General features: G+C 41.4%; 1 protein-coding gene across 12 annotated transcripts in view; it reads right to left on the reverse strand.

The window, feature by feature from the left end:
- Positions 1 to 24,719, reverse strand: part of diaph2 (diaphanous-related formin 2) — a 323,897-nt gene that overhangs the window by 7,340 nt on the left and 291,838 nt on the right. The gene's annotated exons all lie outside the window — the stretch shown is intronic.

Genomic DNA, 24,719 nt, shown 5'->3' on the forward strand with positions numbered 1-24,719 from the left:
ACTTTCAGGGAGGGATACTTTGAGAAATTACTTCTCACTGGCCGGTGTAAACAGGAAGACTTTTGGAAGGATTACGCTGTGTTAGTTAAATATCGTATCTGGGTAGCGTCAGACCAACATCTACACATGGCATTCACATTCATCAAGGCCACAATAACAAGGTCAGGTTCGCATACTCACTAATCATGTGTGTAAATAGCTGCAGAAGACAAACAGGATGCATCATAAAGGAGGAGCGGAGCTGCCTGTATCACAGGATGCACTCAGTTTTCTGTTTGTTAGCTACAAATAGCTCAAACCTCTACAACAGTCCTGCAACAAACCCTCCTGCATGACAGTTGTAATGTTCAGGTTGTTGAAACTGTTTTAGAGAGGCGCTGGTTCTGATTTACAGACATGCAGTTTGTGCTGCTGTTGAAATGTACAGCTCTATATGGAGAGGTGTTTGTATTATTTAGGTGCGGCTATGGCTCAGAAGGTGGAGAGGGTTGTCCACTAATCCAAAGGTTGGTGGTTTGATCCACAGCTCCTCCAGTCCAAATTCTGAAGTGTCCTTGGGCAACATACTGAACCCCAACTGGTGTGAGGAAGCAAAAGCAGAGTGTACAGCTGTATCAATGTGTGTGTGAATGAATGGTCGCACTGTTGAGTATTTGGAGCTGTCGATAAGACTGGAAAAAAAACTTTATGAATACATTTATAATTATTTGTTTTTGCCTATTCATACCAATGAGGGTAGGCTTAATAACAGAAACATCTCTCTGTGTAAATTGGAACAATTCAAAAGCATCACAAACCATTTTCTACACAATGATCATGACGTGGAATTGATGCATCTATAAGATTATTTCAGTTAAACATTAAAACCACCATGATTCACTGCAGCACCTCTGTGTCTGCATCAGGTTTAGCTAAAGGTGTACCTATTAAACTGCTAACTGAATGTCTCTTTGCAAATCCTTCATAGATTTTCTTTTGAAGCAAATAAATGAGCAATGATTTCTCTACCTCTATCCCAGTTGCTCTGCACTTCATATTTTGATGAGATAACTAAAATAAATGTGATTAAATCGATGAACATCTACATGTCGTGTTTCCGTCTCTATCAAAAGGGGCACGGATCAACAGCACCAGCCACAGCAGCACCAGCACCTTCGATCACCTCTTTTCATTTACTCCACCTCCCTTCCCCCTTTCCTGCCTCTGCCTGCCTCCAAGCTACAGAGTAATGGAACTCCCTACACAGAAACAAGATACGGTGTATAAATGGGATGCAGAGGGAGAGAAGCTATTTCTTCCCACTGAAAGTTATGGGCTGGGTATCGCAAAACTACAGTCGTGGCAAGCACAGGCCCTCGTTCACTGGTAAGAGTAATCACCCCAAACAAGGAGCAGGGGAGGGAAAAATAGTGCAGCTGAAGGGAGGAGGAAGTAGAGGGGGGGGGGATGATGGGGAGGGTGGGTCGAAGAAGAAAGAGTGTCACTGAACCTTTTCTATCTGATGTTTCAAGTCACCATTGATTTATAACAAGCAGCTGAAATGTATACAAACCAAAGCATTATCAAAGATTAAAGCCCAGCGTGTTCTCTCTTAGCGGCTGCAATACATATGTGAGGCATTATTTAGATTTTTACTTTCCTTTTTGTACTTTTCTTTCAGAAAACTATGTTGGTTTTTTCAAAGACGAAAAGAAAAAAAAAGACACATTTTCCTTCAGATTTTATATCGCCCTGCATCTGATCGTTGTTTTTTCTGCTGCAACGAGACACTGTTCACCATAGTTCACAGCAAACACAGGGTTCCTCACAACACAAAACAATGCAATGGTTGCGTAGCATAAAATACACATCAACGGTAAGACTTTAAAAAAATTGTATATAAATCTAACTTTCATCTGTTTCTAAATATAAATGCTGGTATAATATTCTAAATGTCACTGCTTACAAAATTCTAGTATTGCCATTACAACACCAGACATTTAAAGTCTTGAAATCCACCTCCTCTTACAAGGTCAAAAAACATTTCTGCTTAAAATATGCAGAATAAGATCACAACATTTATCCATATGGACATAAGGTATGAACAGAGCTTTTCAGCATCTTCATACGAGGTGTTAAAGTTTAAAGGAGATTAGTTTAATGTCATGATTGAACTCCTTTTTTTCTTTGAAACATGTTTTATATAATTAACTATATTGATATACTCAGACTCTGTGATTCTGCCTCACCAACATTTCCATGTATTGATTTTCTGTTTGTCCCAGAATGGCTTTCAACATTTCTCTGAGTAATCAATGTCAGCTTACATGTACACTTTGCTCGCCAACCTGTCTGTTAAGTCTGTGTCTGTAATCCTGACAGTCCAGACACAAACACATTTGTGGAGGTTTGTATAGCCGTTGATATTTCTCTATCCATTTTATCTGTGCTGCCTACCTGTAGAAAGTATCTCGAAAGTGAAATAGTTATAAAAATGGACCTGAGAGTGAAGGGGCTTTTAATCGGTTTGGTGTGTTCCGTTAGAACAACACAGCAGGGAGAAGTGAACGTGGAGACCAGATACTGAAAGTCTCCCACTCTGTGTTCCTCCCGTTGGTCGACACACTGTCTTTCTTTCTGTCACGCCTGTTTCATTCTCCTACTCTCTTTACCATATAACCACCAATGCTGACCACTAGAAACCGGTCACTTGTGATTTCCAAACACCCAGGAAGCAGACTAAGTAAATCAACAATCAAAACATTAAATCTCTCAGTATTCAGATTTGGCATGTGTGTAAACAGGTCTGTGTCCCTGCCTGACAGTTTGTATACAGAATATGGAGGCAAAGCGAGTTTAACTGACAGTCTGTTGAGATAAGGGGTAACGAGGAGGGGTTCTCGGAGAGCAGGGTGGTCATAACACATGGAATCGGTTTTGACAGAGCTGGGATGTGGTTAATCTTTCCAGGCCTCTATCACCACTCTATCTCCGTGGGTACTGCGATGTGCATGCTTGGAAATACTGGTGACTGACCCAGATTGTGAATACAGCTATTCTTTCTCCTAACGGCCTCTCACCACTTTCCCTCCCTGGATTCCATTTATGTTCCAGGCTCCTTTTGACAAAAACTGGGCTGTGCACCATCACTCAAAAAATGGCATCAGAGCTACTGGTCGTGCTTACAATTTTCCCCGTTATTGCTAGTAGCCCCATCTCTCCTCCCGGTGCTGTTATCGTCAGGCTTACTGCATAACTGCAGCCTATTTCTGTGAAATGCTTCCACGTAAACACAGCAGAAAGTGCACACACATTCACCCCTTAACAACCCTACCTAAGGGATCTTGAACTTAAAGTAATGCCTTCTGACTGCTCCGCACAACATATGTCTGAGGAGACTTGGAAACCACTGCACATGTTCATATTCAAATGCTTATTTTCAGAGGCAAGAAAAGTACTATTTTATCTCCTCAGCAGGGGAGCTTCGACAGCTCTCTACTAAGGACAAAACAACGGGAGCGAGGGAGAGAGGTTTTGTTTGTGCCGGTAAAACCTGCATGAACGACATGAACTTTAAGCTCTGCATGAATCCATGTGTGTGGTAATCTCAAAATAAAGTAAAAAATCTATCTTTCTCCTTAAAGCTAAGCAAACATTTGTTAGATTTTTGATTGAAAACAACAAAACTGACAGACTGCAGGAAGCACAGATTCCTCACTGTGCCCCTCAGGTTCAGAAATCTCCTTAAAATATCTCTGCTGGACTTGAATCCTCAGTCACGGAACAATGCATCCTGGCATTCTGGGATGCAGCGGAGGCACACACAGCTCAAATGAACAGTTATATGAAAACACTTTTGCGATCGATCAGCGCCTGAGGCAAAACTCCCATTCATGATTGTCCTCTCAGCAGTCAAGTTTCAAAGGGCTGGCTTCACCCCAAGAATAACCATGAAAGAAAACAAATATCCTCAAGAGTAAATTCCTGAAACTGCTCAGCATTGCTCACCTGTTTGCCTGCTGTTGGAGTTTACTTTACACTTTGACATTATCTCTTTTGGCTCAATATTTAAGTGTACAATGTTGTTTAGTGGTATTAGGATTGGCAGTACATTCTGTTCAGTACAAGGAATAAGAGCATCTTTATTTCATTTCATTATCTTCCATAGCTGCAAATAGGTATTATTTTATAATCAATTAAACTGCCTAATTGTTTTCTTTGATTTATTGATTGGTCTATGAAATATTGTTAAATGCCTATCACAACATTCAGTCCAACCAAACAAACAAATTATTGAATTTACAATATTGACCAAGCAAAGTATCAAACTTTAATATTATCATACCTGGAAGTGTTGTTTGACAATAATAATTGAAAAATTATGTTATATTATAATGTTATATATATGTAATAATTTGATATCAAAATAGATTCAGTTGTTAATTATTTCCTGTGTAAGAGTTGTGGAATAACAAGTGTTATAATATAAACAGTACACTGAGGTCTGTGATTTGGGGCTTTACCAGCAACCCAAGACTGTGGCCACAAGGCATGAAGGAGCCATGGGGAGCACAGATGGGGCCTGTTTCAGAAGCCTGTGTTTCACAGGCCTGAGCCAGGAGAGAGGGTAATCCATCAGGCCAAGGCTCTCTGGTGCCGAGGGGGGGCAGTCACTGATCCTATAGGACTGATTGGGCCTCTATGGGAGGCCAGACCCCCTGACTACATGGACATCAGTGTCTGGCTTGCTCCATTGAGGCTTGATCTGAACTGGACCGAGCCAAAGCAGTGACCTGCTTCTGTTTGGATTCTGTAGAGAGAGTTATCTAGATCACAGAGAACAGCCTGCACTGAACATGTTGCATGAACTACTACAACCTAAACTTTTACCACTGACAGCTTCCTTAAAGCAAATTTAGCAAACAAGCCAACAGGGCATTGATTACAACATAACCTCACACTTCATAACCTCTGTCCATATATCTATCAACCCCCAAAACCGACATAACCACACTATAATTAAATGGAGAGTAGTTAATACAGTGTAAAACTTAAGATGAAGTGATAAGAATTGAATTACTTTGTCCAGGGGTCTTATGAGCTGATGAGTTCACAGACAGCATCAACCAGAGAGGCTGGAACCTGCCGCAGCCGAGGCAAGCCACATGATTGACAGGTGAATGAGTAGACAGAGAGATAGTTAGACAAATGGAAGCTAAGATATAGTTTGACAGACAGATGGGAACGTAAATGGATGGTTTGGCAGCATGATAAGGTAAATAGGCTGATGGATCACCAAACAAATGTGGGAGGAGGAAGGAAGAAAATAAAAGGGAAGAAAGGAGAAGAATGCTTGCCTGCAGACAACAAAAGATAGGAAGCCAGATAGCCTGATAAACACAGATGGATTGTGTTGATACACGGGGAGGTGGGGCAAGATCGATAGATTGTTTTATTCTATTTGCTTGGCAAACTGGAGATTTGATGTGGCTGGTATCAAGGCGATCTGTTTCTGACGTTGCCAGGCGTGACTGTTACAGATGGTGAGATAGCGACACATCTCAATCTTTGGCTCGTCTCAGTGCAGTCTATCTTAGCTGGGGAAGTAGCACCAGCTTCAGCGATGCCATCACTTCTGAGCGTTATTAAATGACTGTGTGTGGAATGATACCCCCCCCCACACACACACACACACATACACAATTTCACATCAGGTGGGGGGTCTAAAGTAGTCAGCGTCAATCACACGGTGAAGCAAGAAAGCCATGAGGTGTTAACCCCTGGCACTGGAAAGGAAGTGTAGCTTTGAGAGAAGCGGAACTGGGTGTCTCAAAATGGAGAAAGAGTAGGATCCTGTGGCTTTACTCAGGTTTGAGCAAAAACAAAATGGATGCCCTGACAACCCGGCACCTCATTACTGCCGCTTGCGTTTATCATGTCAAAATGGAAGACAAGGGTACGCGAAGTTTAGAGGCAAGGGCTCTCCTAGTTAGAAAGGTGGCTTCTCTCTGTGGCTGCTTGAGGGACATGGGGGTGCACTGCAACAGCCTTGATGAGTGTTTCAGGGCTTATAATAGACAGGAAAGGCCCAGAAAGCATGCCCTTTAGAGGTGCAGCATCTCTCACTGTCTGACAGCTTACAGGGCCTAGGCTCCACAATGACACCTTCACAGTGCGCTCAAGATGACACACAAAAACACACGCTCACAGGTGCATAATGTTCAGACGCGTATTCATAGAAACACAAATAAGTTTGGCAGCACACGCGCACAAATAGACACAAACATGCGGCGCATAAACACAGGAGTGCACACACTCACGGTCACACACACGCATACACACTAATCCATTTGGATGTGGAGATAATGCCTGACAAGTACAATCTCAGCATCATGCTGACAGTATTAATACTTATAAAACAAGCCAGGCTAAAAAAAAATATCCTGCATTCGCTCCAAGAACAAACATCTGTTTGTGCCATGTTAAGGAAGCAGTACAACTCCTTCACTGTAAACAAGAATAATGCTAAAGCTCCATCTCTAGGAATAGTGTTAGATTTCTGTCAAAAGCACAGAGAATATAAAAAAGGTATGTAACCAGAGGTGGTTCTTCTACCAGGAGCATCAATCACATGCCAGAGGAAAACCACTGTGAACCAGTCTCATTCATATTCTTCCTCTTCATTATTACCATTATTTTCTCAGTATGTTGGTCTGGTAATTAGACACGCGCATGAAACAGTGAAACAACTGATCATTAATCGATAGGAAATAAATCTCTTTAAGTCATTTGAGCCATATGTTGAGCAAAAAGGCCAAAGACTTGATAGAGAGAGCAACGACAATGTGTGGATTTACTGTTTTTGTACTATTTAATACCTGGACTGTTTTGGACTGTTGGATAACACAAACAACTTCATACAAAAGGAGCTATCCTAAAATTCTACAATTTTTCTGACACAAAATCAATAATGGAAATACTTTAAAGTTTTTTGTGTCATGTAAAGTAAAAAGTAATAATCAGGCAACCTGAGCATTCACTGTGGGTGCTAATGACTGGGTTTTCATATAATCAAAGAATGAATATGCAGATGCAGGTTAAAAAACATGGGCACAATAGCACATCTGAGGATTACTGTTGGTTTTTAATTGGTTTAGTTAGTCACTATTTTGCATTTGACTCTTTTGTCATTTTGTCATAAGTTCAACAACTTTTCCCACAAAAAAAGTTTACCAGCCACAACCCTAGCTGCCATCAAATCTCAGTTTTCTCTTGAACCCCTCACCGCTGATGTCTCACCGACGTTAATAAAACATGGTGTTGTGTGTTATTTATTTATTAATCCCCTCTTTGATGTGTCCCAACGCGCAGGGAGAGTGGTGGGGGAGATCATAGGCGGCTTTGCAAGCGAGCAGCCTTGCTCTTTCCTCCATGCCATCACCATCAGACCCATTTGGCCATGTGAAGATGCTCCTTTCGGTTTGCATGGGGGGTTCAGGGTGGGTGCGCTTCCAGAAAGACTTTTCACTTTCTCTTTTAATATAAATCATTCATACTGAGAGATGCTCCCTCATGTACACAAAACACCACAACCCTCCCTGTGATGGGCTACACTTTGCTACCTTCATGTTTTTGCTTGTGTGGCTGTCAACGTGAGTTTTAGTGTGCAAGACTTAAAGTAGAGGTGGTAGACAGAAAGTAAACAGGCACACTGCCTAAAACTTCTTGTAACTTTTAAATCAAATTATTGGAAAGTCATTTCAAATTCACCGGAGTTCACTAAAAATATCTCAACGCTGTCGGCTGCTTCAGATTTTTTTGTCCTTTCCACCAGAAATTAATATTTCAAACTACAAAAGAAAATCCAAGCTTTGATGGAAACATAGTAATTTACTCACCTTCAATTTACTAAACAAAGTTGTAGATGTGTGTGCCGTGACTGATGAGCTGACTTGCACTCATGTGGTAGAGTAAACAGCAATTCATCTATCACCCTTAACTACACGTGACAGTCACTGTCTAACACCTCCTCAGTGGCCACAGCTTGAGAAGCTGGTGTAGGTGTTTCTACATGCATGTGTGGATATACATTATGTGCTTGCTTTACGTTTATGTGCTCGTGCATGTGTGTTAGTGTCTAAGGAAGGTTATGTGTGTTTTTTTTTTTTTACCGCCTGCAGGTTGACTACACATACCCATAGACCAGACATCTAAAGCGACAATGGATTCGGTGTGAATGAAAAATTTATCTTTCCCCTTCACTTATTCATCAAGAAGAAAGATTTTTCTGCAGGGATGCCCTCCAGAGATGTGGCGCTCACATGCCAGGCGGTCTGCCGCCACTTTACCCACAAGGTTTTCAATAAAACAAGCAAACAACACAATTCCAACACCCATAAATAAGTGATTGTTCCTGAATAAAGTGCTGTACATAGAGCCCCTCACTGAGGCCACTCATCACTCTTTAATGGGGCCCTGTCCCGGCCAAAGTTATTTCTCTGCTCCCTTTCCTTCTTTCTATCTTTAAGCAAAGTGAGTCAGTGGAGGCTGCAAACAAGAGACGCAATGAGATCATCATCATACCATCACCTGGCTCAACGCTGGTTAAGATACAGAATCTGTTTCATGATTTATGAAGCTATCAACATGCACTGTCCTCGCCCCAAACACCCTTCTCTCTCATCTCTTTTACACACACACACACACACGCATGCACGCACACAGGCACAAAGTTAAAAACATAAACACGTGCACGCAAGCACCCACAACTCTTTCTGGAGACAGGTTGTGCACAGCAGTTTGAACATTCAGAGTGGTGGCTCGCCAGATGCTTGGGCGTCTGTCAACGTGGAGCTATTGTTAGCTAGTTTATGATGAGATTTACATGGCAGAAAAGCCATCAAATAAGAAACACTACTGAGAATATGAAAAGGGATCACTCCTAATCCGCACACCTGTGTCTTGGCAGCGCTTAGTGTCTTTTTGATCCAGACCGAAACACGCACAGATACATGCAACTGCCCACCACCACACCTACGCAATCAAGGCGGCAAACTTTAAGTGAAATCGGAGAGTTACACAGCAGCTTGAGTCGGATTTTGGTGTGGGGTTTTCTGTGGCTGCACAATTACCATATTTCTAAAAAACATAAGGGCACCACACAAACGTCAGCACGCAGCATCAGTTGTGGTGCTCCTTCCACAGACTTACCAGCATTTCGGTCATTGCATCACCTTTATTTTAGTCTTATATGTAGAATCTTTATTTGTTCTTATGGTGAAGTTCTAACAGGAACATGAGTGCACTGAATTAACACACACACACACACACACACACACACACACACACACACACACACACACACACACACACACACACACACACAGTGCACATCAAACCAGAGCTGATTCGAAGAGAACTGGGTCACTTGTGTCCCGGCTAGTGGCAGTTTCTGCTCTGGCCCTATAAGCCCCTCAGTTACCCAGAATCCCTTGGCATCCATGACAGAGCCAGGGCCTGCGGCAACACACCTGTGTCCACACTTCTTCACTGGGATCAATTAGCATTAAAGTTTCAGAGCTGCACTCCCGCAGTGTGGACACAGTGTACACTGGAGGGGCACAGCCTGAGAACAGCCACAGACAGAGACTGACAGGGACGTGAAGAGAGAGATAGATTTGTAGACACACACTGCAGCAGTCAGAAAGACAGACACACAGTCTTTCTTCTAACCATAACCCTATACTAGCTTTATATCTGGGTCCATGTACTGGATTCTGCGTATTTTTCACATAGGGACCTGCAAAAAAAATCATCACTTAATTCTAAAATGTCAAAAACTCATAACTTTAAGACTCATTCAAACACACATGTCTCAGAATCTGTCAAAACAAATATCAGCAAATCCATGAGGACACATGAATGCTTTATATCTTCTGCTGTGGCTGGACCTATAGTATATTATACTCTGGCTGCTTTTTCTCCCTCCTACCACTACATTGATCGCTGCATGACTAATGCTTTCATGCTACAGACTTTAACAAGCTGATTTCAGTGAGATTTGAAACTCTGAATTAAATTATACACAATGCACATCATACTTTTTTTCCTGAGGGGTTTGAAGCCAATGCAGGCTCTTAAACTCGCACATACAAAATTGTAAATTTGTTGCAAGTATCTGTACTTTCGATTCAATATCTGGAGTAGGACTATCTATCGATTAAAAGATAAACAAAGTTTTGCTCGTAACATTCAAAGCTGTTTAATCTATGTTTTCTTATTCTACTCACAGACCAACGGAGGAAAAACTTGTATTTTGTGTTACTTTTGTTTTTTTTGCATTGTCAACATCAAATTTTCAACTGGACTCAAAAGAGGTCATCTGTTAGAACTTGCAGTATACATATTTTTAAAATTCTTTTTCATCCACACTACGTTATTGTTTTTTAAAACTTTACTCCTGGTGCAGTGTGTGGCTATAAACATGTTCCATATGAGCATCTATTCTCAGTTAAGCCTAACAAAAGCCCTGGCTTCTATATTCCCAGTGAGGTGCAGTGTCACAGAGCTAGTCAGCAGCAAAGCAGATAGTCAACAAGTAGGCGGTAGCGTTTGTTTTGAAGAGACTGTGCAATCCTGCAGTTTTCACGCTGGGGGTGCTTTCCACCACCGTGTGTCAGTTTATAGGAAGCCTGGATGTGTGAGGCTGTGTGACTATGTGTGTGCCACAGTGGAAAAAGAGCACTGAGGGCAGCTGTACCTGCGCTGCCTTGTGGTTGTCTCTTGACAGTGCCCTTCACATCACAGCATGGGCCTGGACATCGGATCTGACAGAAGTGACCTCAATGCCACATCACCCTCACAAGACACACAAATACATGCCTACACAAAAACAGGTACGCGCCCAACACACACAAATACACACACACCTGGAAACTCACTGGTACGTACACCAGCTCTGTGGAGGATTCCACCAACAACCTTCCGATTACGGGATGACTGCTCTATCTCTTCAGCCAGGCTGCACACATACAGATAGATAATGGAGGCATATGCGAGCCAAAAATGTTCATTACCACCTGCATAATATAGCTTGCTTTCTATCATATCATATATTCATACAATGCACGTCTTGAACTGTAACCCTCCCTCCCCTGGGCTCCTCAGCCACCCAGGCCCCCTGTCAGACAGCTATCAATACGGATTCCAGCAGAGCGGCTGCTAGACGGCATGGGTAAACAAAGGGGGGATGAAAAAAGAGCTTAAATCAAAGGCAGAGTGACGACCCTGTTATTCTCTCTGAGCAGGAAATCATTGGCTGGCAATCTGTGACTCATTCTGAAGCGTTTTGTGTGGGGGTGCTTTTGACACGTATGTAGAGATGGAGCGGTGGGATGATGAGGGCTGGGTTTGGCGGTAAACTTATACATTTAAAATGTCAGGCCATTTGTTCTTTACAATGGGGCTATTTCCAGAGAATTGCTGTATAATGAGAATTTGTGTTGGATGTGTCAAACAGAGAGGAGTAATTGATGGGATTCAGTGTGGGCACATTTCAGTGTGATTGATAGGGAGTGGAGGAAGCACAGGGATTTGCATTTTTCTCCCACTGTAAATAATAAAGAACATGCAGCAGCTCTATGTGGTATACAGTTTGATTATTTCATCTCTTTCCTCTGCATCAACAGTGTGTACCACAGCCACTTTCTATAAATGATTAGCCTCATCTTCATCGCCATAAACAATGTCATTATAAGTAAATCCATTTCCCCACCACCCTTTCCTAAGGCGACATACTTACCTGGCCTCCCCTAGGCCTAATTGAAATTAAGTTGGGTGACCTTTGGGGGTGCCTATAGGGGCCTGGTTGTTCCACTAGCCTCTTGCTATATTTCATTTGCTAGAACCTCATAAATCAGTCAGTTGAACTGGGTCGTGATGATGGTCTCGACCTTTCTCATGACATTTCCAAATGGCCACATCCTCTACCCAGGATCACGGCACCATGAGAGCCACCCACCCATGATATAAGAAGATGAGGATGCGTCTACTAAGCTAAGCACGGGGGAAATAATACACCAGTGACATTACTTTCAAAAAGTGCTGTTCTGTTTGCAAAGCTTTGAAAGAGAAATAAAAACATGATTGAGAGTGAAAATAATTTTTTGACTTTGATAATATTCAGTCAAACAAGTAAAGCACTTGGACTCTGGGAACAAATGGTTTGGATTTGTTAAGGACACCATCTAAAATAGCAAAGGTGGAAAGAAAAAAATAAGCCTCATTGTTGCTCTTCACTGTAGCTCCCATTGAAGGAAAGCATCACTGTTTGGTATCTATAAAAATCCACTCAGCAACAGCATAAAGTAGCTTTCTATTCTCTGTTACTGTGGCTCTTTCTATGTTTGTGTGTGTGTCCGTGCTTGTGTGTACTGCAGGCAGAGAAGTAAAGGTCCACTTATGACAAGCCAAGTGGGAATACTAACATCTGGTGGACCGGCTGCTCCTCTGGTTAACATGCTCCTCCTCAGTGGCCCCAAACGACACACACCCAGGTACCACATGCACACACATGCATAGGTACATGCAGATGCATTCACACACATATGGACACAAAGTCAGGAGTACATATGCATACTTATGTACTTACAAACACTCAGTCTTCTCTGCATATTCTTGTCATATATTTTTAAAATATCAAAATTTTGTTAATAAATGACTGTCAAATATCTGCAGCCTCGACACCATGTTCACTCTGGAGAGAGCCATTAATAGAAGGCCTATAATTCATGGAGTAATGCTAAACAGTGGCTATGTCCAATTTGCACCAGATGCTCTTCAGAGACGAATTAAGCCTGCATTATTGCAAGTGGAAAATGTCATGTTATTGGCAAGGTGAAACCTCTCCACTCCAACCTCTGTTCTTGATGTAGATTTGCATGGATTTGTACTGGCTCACGCTCATATCCGCCCTGTAATCGGCTAAATACAGAACCACAAGAGTCTTATTTTATCTTTCTTGCTCTGTCACTCGTGCTCACAAATGTGTATTTAAAATCATCACACATAAGGCTAATGCTCAGCTTCAGGGAAATGTCATCCCCGCTGAGCTGGATGGAACGTGGCATCAATTGACAGGAGCTTCTCCTTCGTTATCTAAGTAAAGTTATAGGCAGAGGTCACATTAATGCCAAGTGTAAGGTTGTATAACAGACGACTGCAGAAAGAGTGGGTCACTATTGTTTCATGAGGTTGAATTACTTGATTGAAGTGGCAGTCTGACTAGAAAGATTGCTCACTGCCTCTAGGGCTGGCTGGTGCCCTAGGCAAGATTTTGGACTAATAACTCCAACTTCACTTCACTCCCTTCCTCATGTCTCTCTGTCACGCACACAGACAATTGTTCTATGACTGTGAGGACCGAAAATATACTTCATATTGGAGTCAAATCCTTTGTTCAATAACTTAAAATTGCTGCTCAAGAACCGATTTTTATTTTGGACTCTTCCTGAGGATATTTGATCCTTGCAATGTTAGAAAGAGAACAAAGAGACACACACAAACACACTGCTAATGATGCTAAAGCAGCCAATACCCAAGAGATTAGTAAATCAGACAGCAAACAACATCACCAGTGCAGTCACTCCATGACTCCAGACACCAGTCAGACACCCACTGGTTTCTTTGTGACAACTTGACAAAACTAGATAATAAGACAAAGAGCGCTTGTACACACAATATTTCACAATATAACACTGGATTTTGAACATAAAATACCTCTCTAAACTTATTGTAAGTGTTTACTTCATCAGCTGTTTTCTCACGGCCGAGAAAAGGAGTGTATTGATTTTCCTTTTCAGAAAAATAATAATGAGGAAAAAAGCAACATAAATAAAAGCAAGAAAACTGGAGAATGTTATGGAGAAGAGAGGGAGGGTGATAGGCATCAAAGAAGAAAAAAAATTGCCAAACATGAAAAAGCCTTTTCAGTGTTATTGGGTAACAGTGAATAGCAGTCTGAACTCTCGGAACAAAGCATTATTTTTACACTCGGCACTCATATGAGCGAGAGGATGTGAGGAGCAATGAAACCTGGTGTATATGCATCGATTTACCCAATATTGAATAACACAAGTAGCATCTGAGTAGCTTGAGTGCTGCCCTCCTGTATCTGACCATCACACACACCCTACACGCAAATTGATGAATCTCACCAGGCTTCCTGGCGCTTATCCATCTTCCATCAATCATGTATGCCTGTGCATGGAAGTTGGTCTGTGTGCAAGTGTGCAATTTGTATGTACAACTGAATAGAAGACACAAGACAACACGGTCAAATAATACAATATAAAGCCATATGTACATTGAATAAAATAAAGAGGCTCAAAATAAAGGGTGTCAAGTAAAAGTGTAATTTGCCTCGCAACCTTTTGAACTTATAGACGTACAGAAACTTAAGTCTGGTGTTGCTGTATTCTGTTACCTTTCGGTTCTGTGAGAAGCAGTTTAACTGATGACATTATCAAGTTTTTAGTCATTTAGGCTGGCCCTTTCACAAATTTCTCTTTTGAAACCTATATTTGTTAATTAATTAATTAATTATCAGTTAATTAAATAAAACTCTATGTGACCATCTGAGGTGTGAGATGTCTTGTCCATGGAAACTTTTTTTTGAAAATCATCCTTTTCATTCTATTACTATTGCTTATTTAACCGGATAATATTAACTTTAATCAAACTAGCTCTTTTCAAATGAATGCATGAACAAAACAAATTGAATACATGGCCATGAGAGTGAACAAGTTTGAAGCATGCCCTGGTTAAACCAAAGTTGTCCAAGTAACTGCAGCTAATTTGATGAGGACACATTTTGACAGAGAATCAACTTTTAATGAAGAGCCATGTGGTGGGAAAAATTAACCATTACTCTACAGAGCTGACATTAAATGTTTATAAATGACAATGATGTTGGCAATGACTGTGAAGTAAGAGCAGAGCCTGGGGAACACACTGACGTTCAGGCTGTCAGGGAACAGGGTACAGACTTTACCTCAACTGGGGAGGTAGAAAGACATAATAGAAAAGGAGGGAATGAAGAAAAGAGAGGATGAGCATGAAGGGGAATAAAAGAGACTGAAGCTATGAAGTGCACGAGAGAGGGAGACAGTGAGAGACAGGGCGAGAGAGTTTAAAAGGCGTGGCATCTGTTGGCTGGCAGGATGGACGGAAGGAGAGAGGGAAGTATGCGACAGCAGAGCGTGACAAGTGCGGCAGAACAAACCGGTGGTGACTCACAGGCTCCTTCATTCACTACTGTGATCAGATCTAGCAGGACAGCCCACCATATGGGATGGCACAACTTATTCATCCAATCACTTGGACTACATACAGGACCAGAGGAGGAGATGGTGTGTGTGTGTGTGTGGAGGAGTGGGTGCCTGAAGGTTTCTTGAATATGACAGTAAATGAAAGAGGAAGTGAGGAGAACAAGACTACAACAAGGAATGTAATTAATCCATGAAAAGCGCTGCATTTTGCAGCAAATGAAAAAAGACCCACTGTCACAGGGAACAAGAAAATGTATTATAAAACATGCACCACTGCATGATTTGTTTGTTTCGATTTATAAAAACTGATCAGTTAATTAAACAGGTGCAAGTATTCTTTGGTTGCAGGTTGCCGATGATGATCCTGTTGTTCTTCACCAGAATTATATCCCTTACATCAAACTCTTATCCCTGAAACACAACCAATTATGTCTGCAACTTGACTATAAAAAAACAACACAATTAAATGGGGAATTCTAAGATACTAAAATTAGCTGCTGTCTCCCTATACTCTCAGATTATTTGTTTATCCTCTTAAGAACAAAAATAACCTAACCTCTGACTCTGTCATCCAAATGACATATTGAAAATAGTCAAAGACATTAAAAGAAATAATCAAATAAAGGCTTCTGGGTGTATAACGTCGAGATAATCACTTCTGTCTTTTCCAGGCCTCCGTTAAATGCAGATTAAGGCTAAGCTCTGAGAGGTGAAGGGCCTGGCGAATTGAGCCCCCAACACACCAAGCACAGAAATAGAAACAGACATTATCTAACCAAAGCCAGATATTCTTGTGAAGAAAAGAATGTTTCTACCCAGTTGGAAAGAGGCGTCATAAACCCCTTTCTAAGGTTCCTCAACTACACTGTGCCTCACTGAAAGCTGAACCAATTTACTTAACTTCAAAACATGTTCGGGCCCACTGATAAAAGTGTCCTGTGCTATGGCTGGCAAAGATATTGTTATCCACTTTGTTCCTCTGCCACCTTGCGAGCTTACTCGATTTTTACAAGGCAGATAACAATCGTCATGGGGTAATTCAGGGATTAGACTGGAGGTGTGTTGTAATCACATGCTTTTGGGGGAGCAAGACAGTCATTTAGGATAGCAAGTAGAGACTGCCTGAGATCTGCCTTTTGTCTCTTATCTGTATAAAGTATTCAAAGAAATCCCCAGGTCAGTGCCAGAATTAAGAACTTGCTTTGTCATAGTAATGGCATGTGCTGGTACTGAGCTGGCAAAAATGAGAGGCAGATTAGGAGCCTCTGGCAGAAAGGGACGCTGAGAGGCTTGAGCAGCATTAGACACCAAATTATTCAATGTATTAATGACATCTATTGTTATATAAGTCAAAGTGTAATATACAATCCAACATTCAACTCATAGCCACACCTAGTGTGTGGTTACTCTATAAAATCCTCTGAAATAAGGACATGAAGAAAATGTATGAGAACTCAACTGGAATGTCAGAGGCTAGCAATAGCTAAGGTAAAGCAACACATTACACATCCCAAATGGTCTGTGTCAGTGTTATCACATTGTCAGTGAGTCTTATTCACATCCAATTCTTCTGCCTTGCTCTTCTCTCTGCCCTCTGCCACAGGCTCTCCTCTATTCTTAGATCCTCCACTTCAAATGATCCACTTTTTTTATCACCTCATTACAGGAAATTCAGGGGCAATTCAGTTCGGCAGGGTCAACACTGCACTTTCAAGAGGATATCTGTTTTGAACAATAAATGTGATGTCATGGTGTATTTTCAAATATTGTTCCGCTGTCTTAAAGACTGACATGTCTTCAACTAAATAGATGGTTAAAAAAAAAACCTATACAGAAATTTTCTAATGAAAAGAACTTACATTGTAAATGGTCTGTATTAATATAGCACTTTTCTAGTCTTGATGACACTCAAAGTGCTTTAACCTTGCTTCACCCAACTACATTCTCAGCATACAAGCTAACAACGTAAAAGAGGGACATTCATTTGAATGATTACACATTTAAGATCAACAACTGGATTTCAGCAGCCAAACAGACAAAACATGTCCGTCATTCAGCCATAGTGAAACTGAAAAGCTTTTTATTAAAAAAATAAATAAAAAAAGGAAGTTGCAGGCATGAGTGACTCTCATCAGGTCAGAGCTCCAACTCAAGGCTATTAGCAGACATTAACAGTTCCTATATCTGACCACTGCCTGAAGGCTCCCATTCTCCCCAGTGGGCCTGTAGCCCTATCTGAGGCAAGAATATGTGATGAGGTTTGACAGAAGTAAAAGACTGTCCAAATCCCAAAATAAATAAATAATGATGGTAATAATAAAATAAAAAAATGGTCACATTCTAACTCCAGATAATAGATGTTGCCATTCTAAGCCAATAATAGTGTCTATAATGAAATCAGTGGAGCAGAAAAGAGGCGCTCTTTCATTTCCTTATGCAGAGCCATGCGTTTTGCACATCCCATTATTCATCAGGTCCCCGCTGCTGATAACTGCCCCATTTGCATCTGAATCAAGAATGCCTTATAACCTCCCCCCAAAAAACACCACCCCCATGCAAATGAAGTGACCTACAAAGAGCAGGTACTGTATTTAGTTATTTGTGAGCAACCGTGACCTACTACAGAGGATATGTTGATTTGGGACCACAGTGGAACCGACAGTACTGGCGACATTACAAAGACAGTTTTCTGATACTTGTATATCACACCTGGATTTGCTGTTGTTTTCAGAATTAAAAATATTCTTTGGTAAAAGTTTTTTTTACTCCCACAGCAGGAAGTTTTCCACATGATGCCTGTATCTGTTCTGTATCTTGGGCTGTCCTTTTTATTCCTGCCGACATGCCCTACTTCCGTGAACAAAAGACAGGACAAGAGTGCATCATAGAAGATGGAGAATAATCTTGGTCTTGCTTTTCAGAGAATGCTTGACTCACTCTGCAGTTCAAAGGCAAAAGAATTCCCTATTTAAAATCTCTGCTACATACTGTGTGAATTTTTTCTGTGATCAGTCATAACTGCAGAAAAAGATTTCCCTGGCTCAAATAAACAAAAAAAAAGATGCAATCTATAAAGTGGTGAACTGTTGGGGGATGAACTCTTCAGAGAAAAGACTGGCTGTACCAGACAGGCTGTTCAAAACTCCCAGTAGACAAACATTAATGAAATGTTTCCACATATGGGTGCAACCCTCCGCTGTCTCAGCAGCACAGCAAGGCAGCATATGGTGGCATAAATGTTACGTGTTGAACGACAGGTGTTTTACTTTAATGGATAAACTGCCATCTATAACATATATTCCACTGTGTATAATTCAACAATGCAGTTTAAGTGTTTCTATAAACCCTATTTATACTCACTAAAAATCCAACATACACAAAATCATCTATTTCACACATGTTACCAACCCAAATATAATTCCAAATGCCAGAGGGCAAATGGGTAGAAAAGGCAAGTGGGGGTCTTTTGTGCTCTGTGAGTTTAGGTCTCAGCCATTAAATAAGCTGGCACTGCAGAGGTGAGTTGCATTGACAATGATGTATGGGAGAAACACAATCCATTGCTGTTATGAATTGGTTGGCTCTGGTGTGGACAATGCTTGCACACGCACACACACACACACACACGCACGCACAAACAATCGAGAGCCAGGGGTAGAGCCAATAGTATCTTCCCGTCTTCCAGACAAATTCAATTTTCATCCAGGACATATGTAAGCTGATTAAAACAGCCAACAAAGACTGGAGAAATATGTCACATCCTTGAGGACTGGTCTCAATACTGAGTGCTGCTTTGGCAGTAAGATGCCGACTCTACTTCTCCGTCCCTCTCTGTCAAACTCTCTGCTCGTCTCTCTCACGACCCTTCTGCATCACCTCACGCAATCATGTGTCCATTACATTCAGCCTACATACATGCTTATTGATTGATATTTTTAGCACAGGTGCCTGCCTTATGATATATACCACATGCAAACTATACTACACAACACTAAAAACATTACAAGAGTCAAGCTAATCTATGCACCCTGCAGTTCTAAAACAAAGAAAGAAAGTGGTGACGGCTTAGTCTTCCATCTTGCACTTGTGGCTGGGGTGGAGCCTTGGCAGTCAGAAGTGTGTCAAGCAGACACACACATGCCCATGCGCTAGGAGTGTCACAACGTCTGTTTAGCCACTGCAAAATAATGTCATATCACTGGAAGATGTGTGAGGAACACATCTGAATTATGAATAAAGGGAGGTTAATTATGCATGGAAGGAGGGCAGGAGTAATGCCTTAGACATTTCCCTGAAACACATGGCTGGATACATGGCTATGGACCCACTGCACACTCCTTGGCAAGTAACAAGTCACAGAGACTCCTTAATTAGCTGGTCGGCACTGATAATGGTTGGTCTTTGTTGCGTGTGGATGCATTCAACCTCATTTCTGTTAAAGAATACTCTTCAAATGAGTGCATAAGATGAATGTGCTTAACTCAAGTTGACAAGGAAAACTGTGCTCTTGTCGACAATAAAGCTGCAAAATGATTTCATGAAAAGCAATTATAACCAGCGCTCATCCTTATAGGATGATGTGGGAAGTGATAGTCAAGACCGACATAAAAGAAATCCATGAAAGGAGAGAATAAGGCATTGAAGTTGACTTCTGTCAAAACTTTCTTTTGGGGGAAAATATACCACTTACATTATCTTTGTTTTTGAGCATATATTTTTAGAGATGACACACAAATATCTGACAGGTTTAATAGTTCTCCTTTTCGTTGATTTAAAGTTATAAGCTTTATCTACTTGATGTAATCAACTGTCAGTATTCATATGAACCATAGACTCCTTTGTGAGAGAGCTGCACCTGCAGCTGTGAAGGATTGTAATGGGCTGTCAACCACAAATAAAAGCAATAGCCTCCAAAAAGGGGGTCAAAGATTCAGCTTGATAGCAAGAAATAGGGGGATGCAGCCGGGGTTGGTGGGGGTGACTTAGAGAAGCAAAAGGATCAGGGTGGAACTAACAAGGGGTGTGACTCTGTCTGCATGGGAAAAAAAGGCAAGGCCATTGGGAATGAATGATGATCAAGACACCCATGGAGAATTGCTTCGGGGGCTTGTGACCCCTGGAGGTTTTGTAGAGATGTAGGAGGATTAGTCTAATGGCCCCACTGCTTTTGTGTCACAGCCATGACAACTCACCCTGTGCAGCATGTAGCCATAATTTAACTTTTACTGAAAACAGCAGATTCTGCTCAGTCACCCACCAGCTAAAGGCACCATGCAGCCACCTCCCCCCCCCCCCCCTTCCAAATAGAATAATGAAAATAATGGAATCATTCACATGTATGTTATTCACAGGAAACTGAAAGTTTTGTTAAGTATCTACCAGGATTCTGTTTGGCAATGGAATGCAATTTCAAAAGCACATCACTCAGCTTTTTGAGATGTGGACAGTGTTGTTACACTAAGCCATCTCAGTATCTGCTTTTGTATCATCTGTATTTCCAGCTCTCTGTCACCTCTGCTGTACTAAGGATCAAACCACGAGTCTAGAAATATAAAACTGCAGTTTCTTCACACAGAAAGATGACTGCAGTCAAGTAGTTGTGACATACTATAGTCGGTCCTCGCTGGTAAATTTTGCAATACCTGTGGATAACTCTGACAGTCAGCTTCAATATGAATACAATTCAAATAGTACAAGTGACTAATAAAAGCAAAGAAGCAAACTCTTCCTGTCAGAGTGGGCACTGACATTGTCAGGTCCAAAGGCTGAGTAGTGCCGCGCAAGGCCCTGTCTGATGTCTGCCTGTTGCAGTCCTCAGCACTAAGGGCCTTGGGACATCCACATGGCCCATTCATGCAGCACGACTGAAACATTCAAAGCTTTGATTCCAAAGGGCCAAACTTTTGTTCATTCACAAAAGGCCTGACCAGAGGTTCGCCCATAGATGGGAGCCCCGTACAAAATCAGATTATTTCCAGTGAAATCCTCCTTTCTCCACCTGCCAGTTAACTATGTCAGTGCCATTGTGTCTTCCCTCAAAAAGCTCTACATTTTGGCATAATGGAGGCTGGATGTGTATTATTGCTTTTACTGCCATTTATTCTAGGACGAAAGAGGCACACCCCACCCCCACACTCCTTCCTCCTTTCCTTATATTTTTTCTTTGAAGAAAAATCTGGGCCACATGCCCCAGAGGAACGCAAAGTGCTTTAATTCATTCGCACCTTTTCTCTCTGGCTGCCATCTCCAAGGCCTCTCTTTATGCCCAGAAGTGATTTGTTCAGGCTGGACCATCAAAGCAATTATAGCAGCGGCTTGCTTCCCTATTATGAGGAAAGATGACTGACAACAGAGGGATAACAGAGGGTTGGAAGGGCACTTGGCTTCAATTTATTTGATCTGAAAACATCTTTTTCATTCATTCGCATCCACTCAGGTAACAAAACACAAACAAACTGGTCAGATTATCTCCTTGAATTTTTTGACTAAAAACATCTTATCCAATTCTAGCTATAGCACTTTTCAATTACCTTTCTCACCTTCCATGGGCAAACGGACTGCGGGCCACAGAGATGCCGGACAGAGAATGCCAGCAATGTAACAGTATACTGAGGGGCACGGCAGGCAGTGATGTGCAGCAATTAATGTAATGGACATGAAAGAGAGTACAATCCTCGGACTAATGAGAATGTCTTATATTACAGTGCAAATGCACAGGGTCGCCAAGGCTCCTATCATTACTGGGCTATAGGAAGATGGCTCACCACAAAAGAGGATACTCCATAAATGGATAATGCGGGCGGAGAGAGCAGAGCATGGCGCCACTGAGCTGATGTTCCATCCAAGAGTCATAACTCTGCCTGGAGTGACACAGGGTCATTGGGATGAATGGAGACAGGATGTGAGGAAAAATAGAGCTTTTTAAGAAAAATGGCATTAAAGTTGAAGAGGGGGATATGGGGCACAGTGAGGTTGATAAGGAGGAAACTGGAGTAATAGAAGAGTAAAGAAAGGTCAGATTAAGTCAGGAAGGGGATGAGCGAGACAAAGAGGCCAAAAGAGAGATGAGAGATAATAGTGTACCGACAGCAATGAAGCAATATAACAAATTGGCTGATCAGTCTGCTGTCTGCTTTTCTTTCACAAGCTGTCATCTTGGCCATCAAGCCATCAAGACCTTGTGCCTCTCCCTCGCTCATTGACTGATTCCCCTGTTCAATTATTCAAGGTTTATAAGCAGGAACCATCTATTCAGCTCGCAGCAGATCCAGTAAAATAATGAAAGGGTTGCTTCTTCAGCCATATTGACTGTCATAAAAGTTTTACTACTGGCAAAAGAGGAATCAATTTCTCAGACAGAATGTTGCCACCACCGTAAACATAGGAATGGTGGCATCAGAAGGGAAGAAAGTCTCAGAGTTCCATGAGACTTTAATAATGCAGACATTAAATGATTTTACATGCTCTCTCACTAATCATAATGTATGCTGGTTGAATATTTACAATGATGGTGTGCTATATTTAGTCAACACACATTATTTCGACATAGTGTGTGTTGTACATATGGGTATGCATGTTTATTCAGTGAGGCTTCAGCTGCAGTCTTCACAGAATAAGATGGCTGCAGTTTCATACCGGCCTCACTGTGATTTTATGAGTCATGCTGTGACACAGAAACCAGGTCAACCTCTGGCCTTCCAGGGAAAGCTAAGCTTCAGTAAACATTCCAACAAATAAACAGCATACAGACACAAAAAAAGATCAAATCTGTAGACACACTCCGAAACTAACGCTTCCTCCCTCACTTGTCGGAAATCTTAAGGAACATCACAGCTCCCATCTGCCATAATCTGCCCCAGGGCAACAGTGACCTGAGCCACTGGAAGAAACTCATCTAGAGTGGATGAGGAAAAAAAATAGTTGAGGTAATGCAGTGTGCAGCCTCATCCTTTACTTAGCTGGCAATGCCTTCAGGGAGGAGATGTTACAAACTCAGCAACCTCCCCTGGCTTTGTACAAATGCATGACCCTCGTACTGTAGCTACTTCTCAGGCCCTCGTCTTTCTGCCGTAACTTCAGGTTATATACTTCACATGAAACTCCGGTCATCTTAGATACAGTACAACCACATATGGGTCATTCTACAGAGGTGGTGTTAAAGTGCTGTCCCACAACCTCCAAAAAGGCTCACACATATAATCATAGATATTAAGATCCGTCTGTTATCTAATATAATAAAAAAATTACCTTTGAGATAGGAGCTAAATGGAGCTATATGCTACCTTCTACTTCCCCTCTCTCCTCTTTGTTTGACAATTATTTTGAAAACTGAGATCAAACTTTTTTTTTTTACTTCAATATGAAGTATATTTGATTCCTCATTAACACCCCAGGACAAATAATAGATACAATCCTGAGGAATGCGACTTCTTTCCCAGTCAGGTTGTATTTTCCCACCTGAATCTCAAATATCGGTTGGGAAGCCCTGTTCAGTTTCCCTCTGCTCATTCAATCCAATTTTTCCATCCTCACTGTCTGATTTAATAACGTTACCATTGAACCCTTTGGATATTTTCCCTTTAAAATTTAATAAGGATGTTTTTAATAAAGTGTCTCTCTCTATTTTGCAAATGTTAAACTGCTCTCAGGCAGGGTCCATTCCTGACTCTTAAAATGTTCTCTCATTCAACCAAAAACATCTCTTGATTCTTCTGATCGTAACAAATGTACACCTATTTCTAAGCTCCCATTATCAGCAAAGGTTTTTGAAAAGACGTATTATGATTTTTCACTCTAATTCAGATTCACCTAACATATGGACCATAGACCCAACAGAATACAGCCCACCTGTGGAATGTGTACATGATATCCATACATGGATGGCAAAAAAAAAGATCTCCAGCTAAACCCTGCTAAGACAAACTTTTTTATAATTGGTCTAGAAAATGCAGATAGACAAATGTAAAACAGTCTTGGGCAATTATGTAATTATTCATAACCTCACCTATAAACAAATAAACACAATGGTATACTGCTTTTATTATCTCACAATAATTTCCTGGATTCAACCATTTCTCTCTACACTGTAATGACTTGCTCTCAACTCTATCATCATTTAACAACATGACAACACTTCACTGATGCTGGTTTATCTTCACAGGCTACCTGTTGCATTTAGAACTGTTTTTTAGAATTCATTGGTTACTCACAAAACACTAGAATGCCTTTTCCCCCCTGTGGCTACCTATCAGGGAGGCATCGCTCCTGGCTTTTCCAAGGTCTAACTGTGAAAGACAAAGTTCTAAACGGAGGTGACACAGGCAGCGCCCCTAGACTTAAGGATGACCTTCATGCCTGAAGGGATCAGAGGAGAAAACTAGCTCTATCTCAAAGTAGTGTACAAAACCAATGTGT

The sequence above is a fragment of the Paralichthys olivaceus genome, chromosome 9, assembly GCF_024713975.1.
Source record: "Paralichthys olivaceus isolate ysfri-2021 chromosome 9, ASM2471397v2, whole genome shotgun sequence".
NCBI lineage: Eukaryota > Metazoa > Chordata > Actinopteri > Pleuronectiformes > Paralichthyidae > Paralichthys > Paralichthys olivaceus.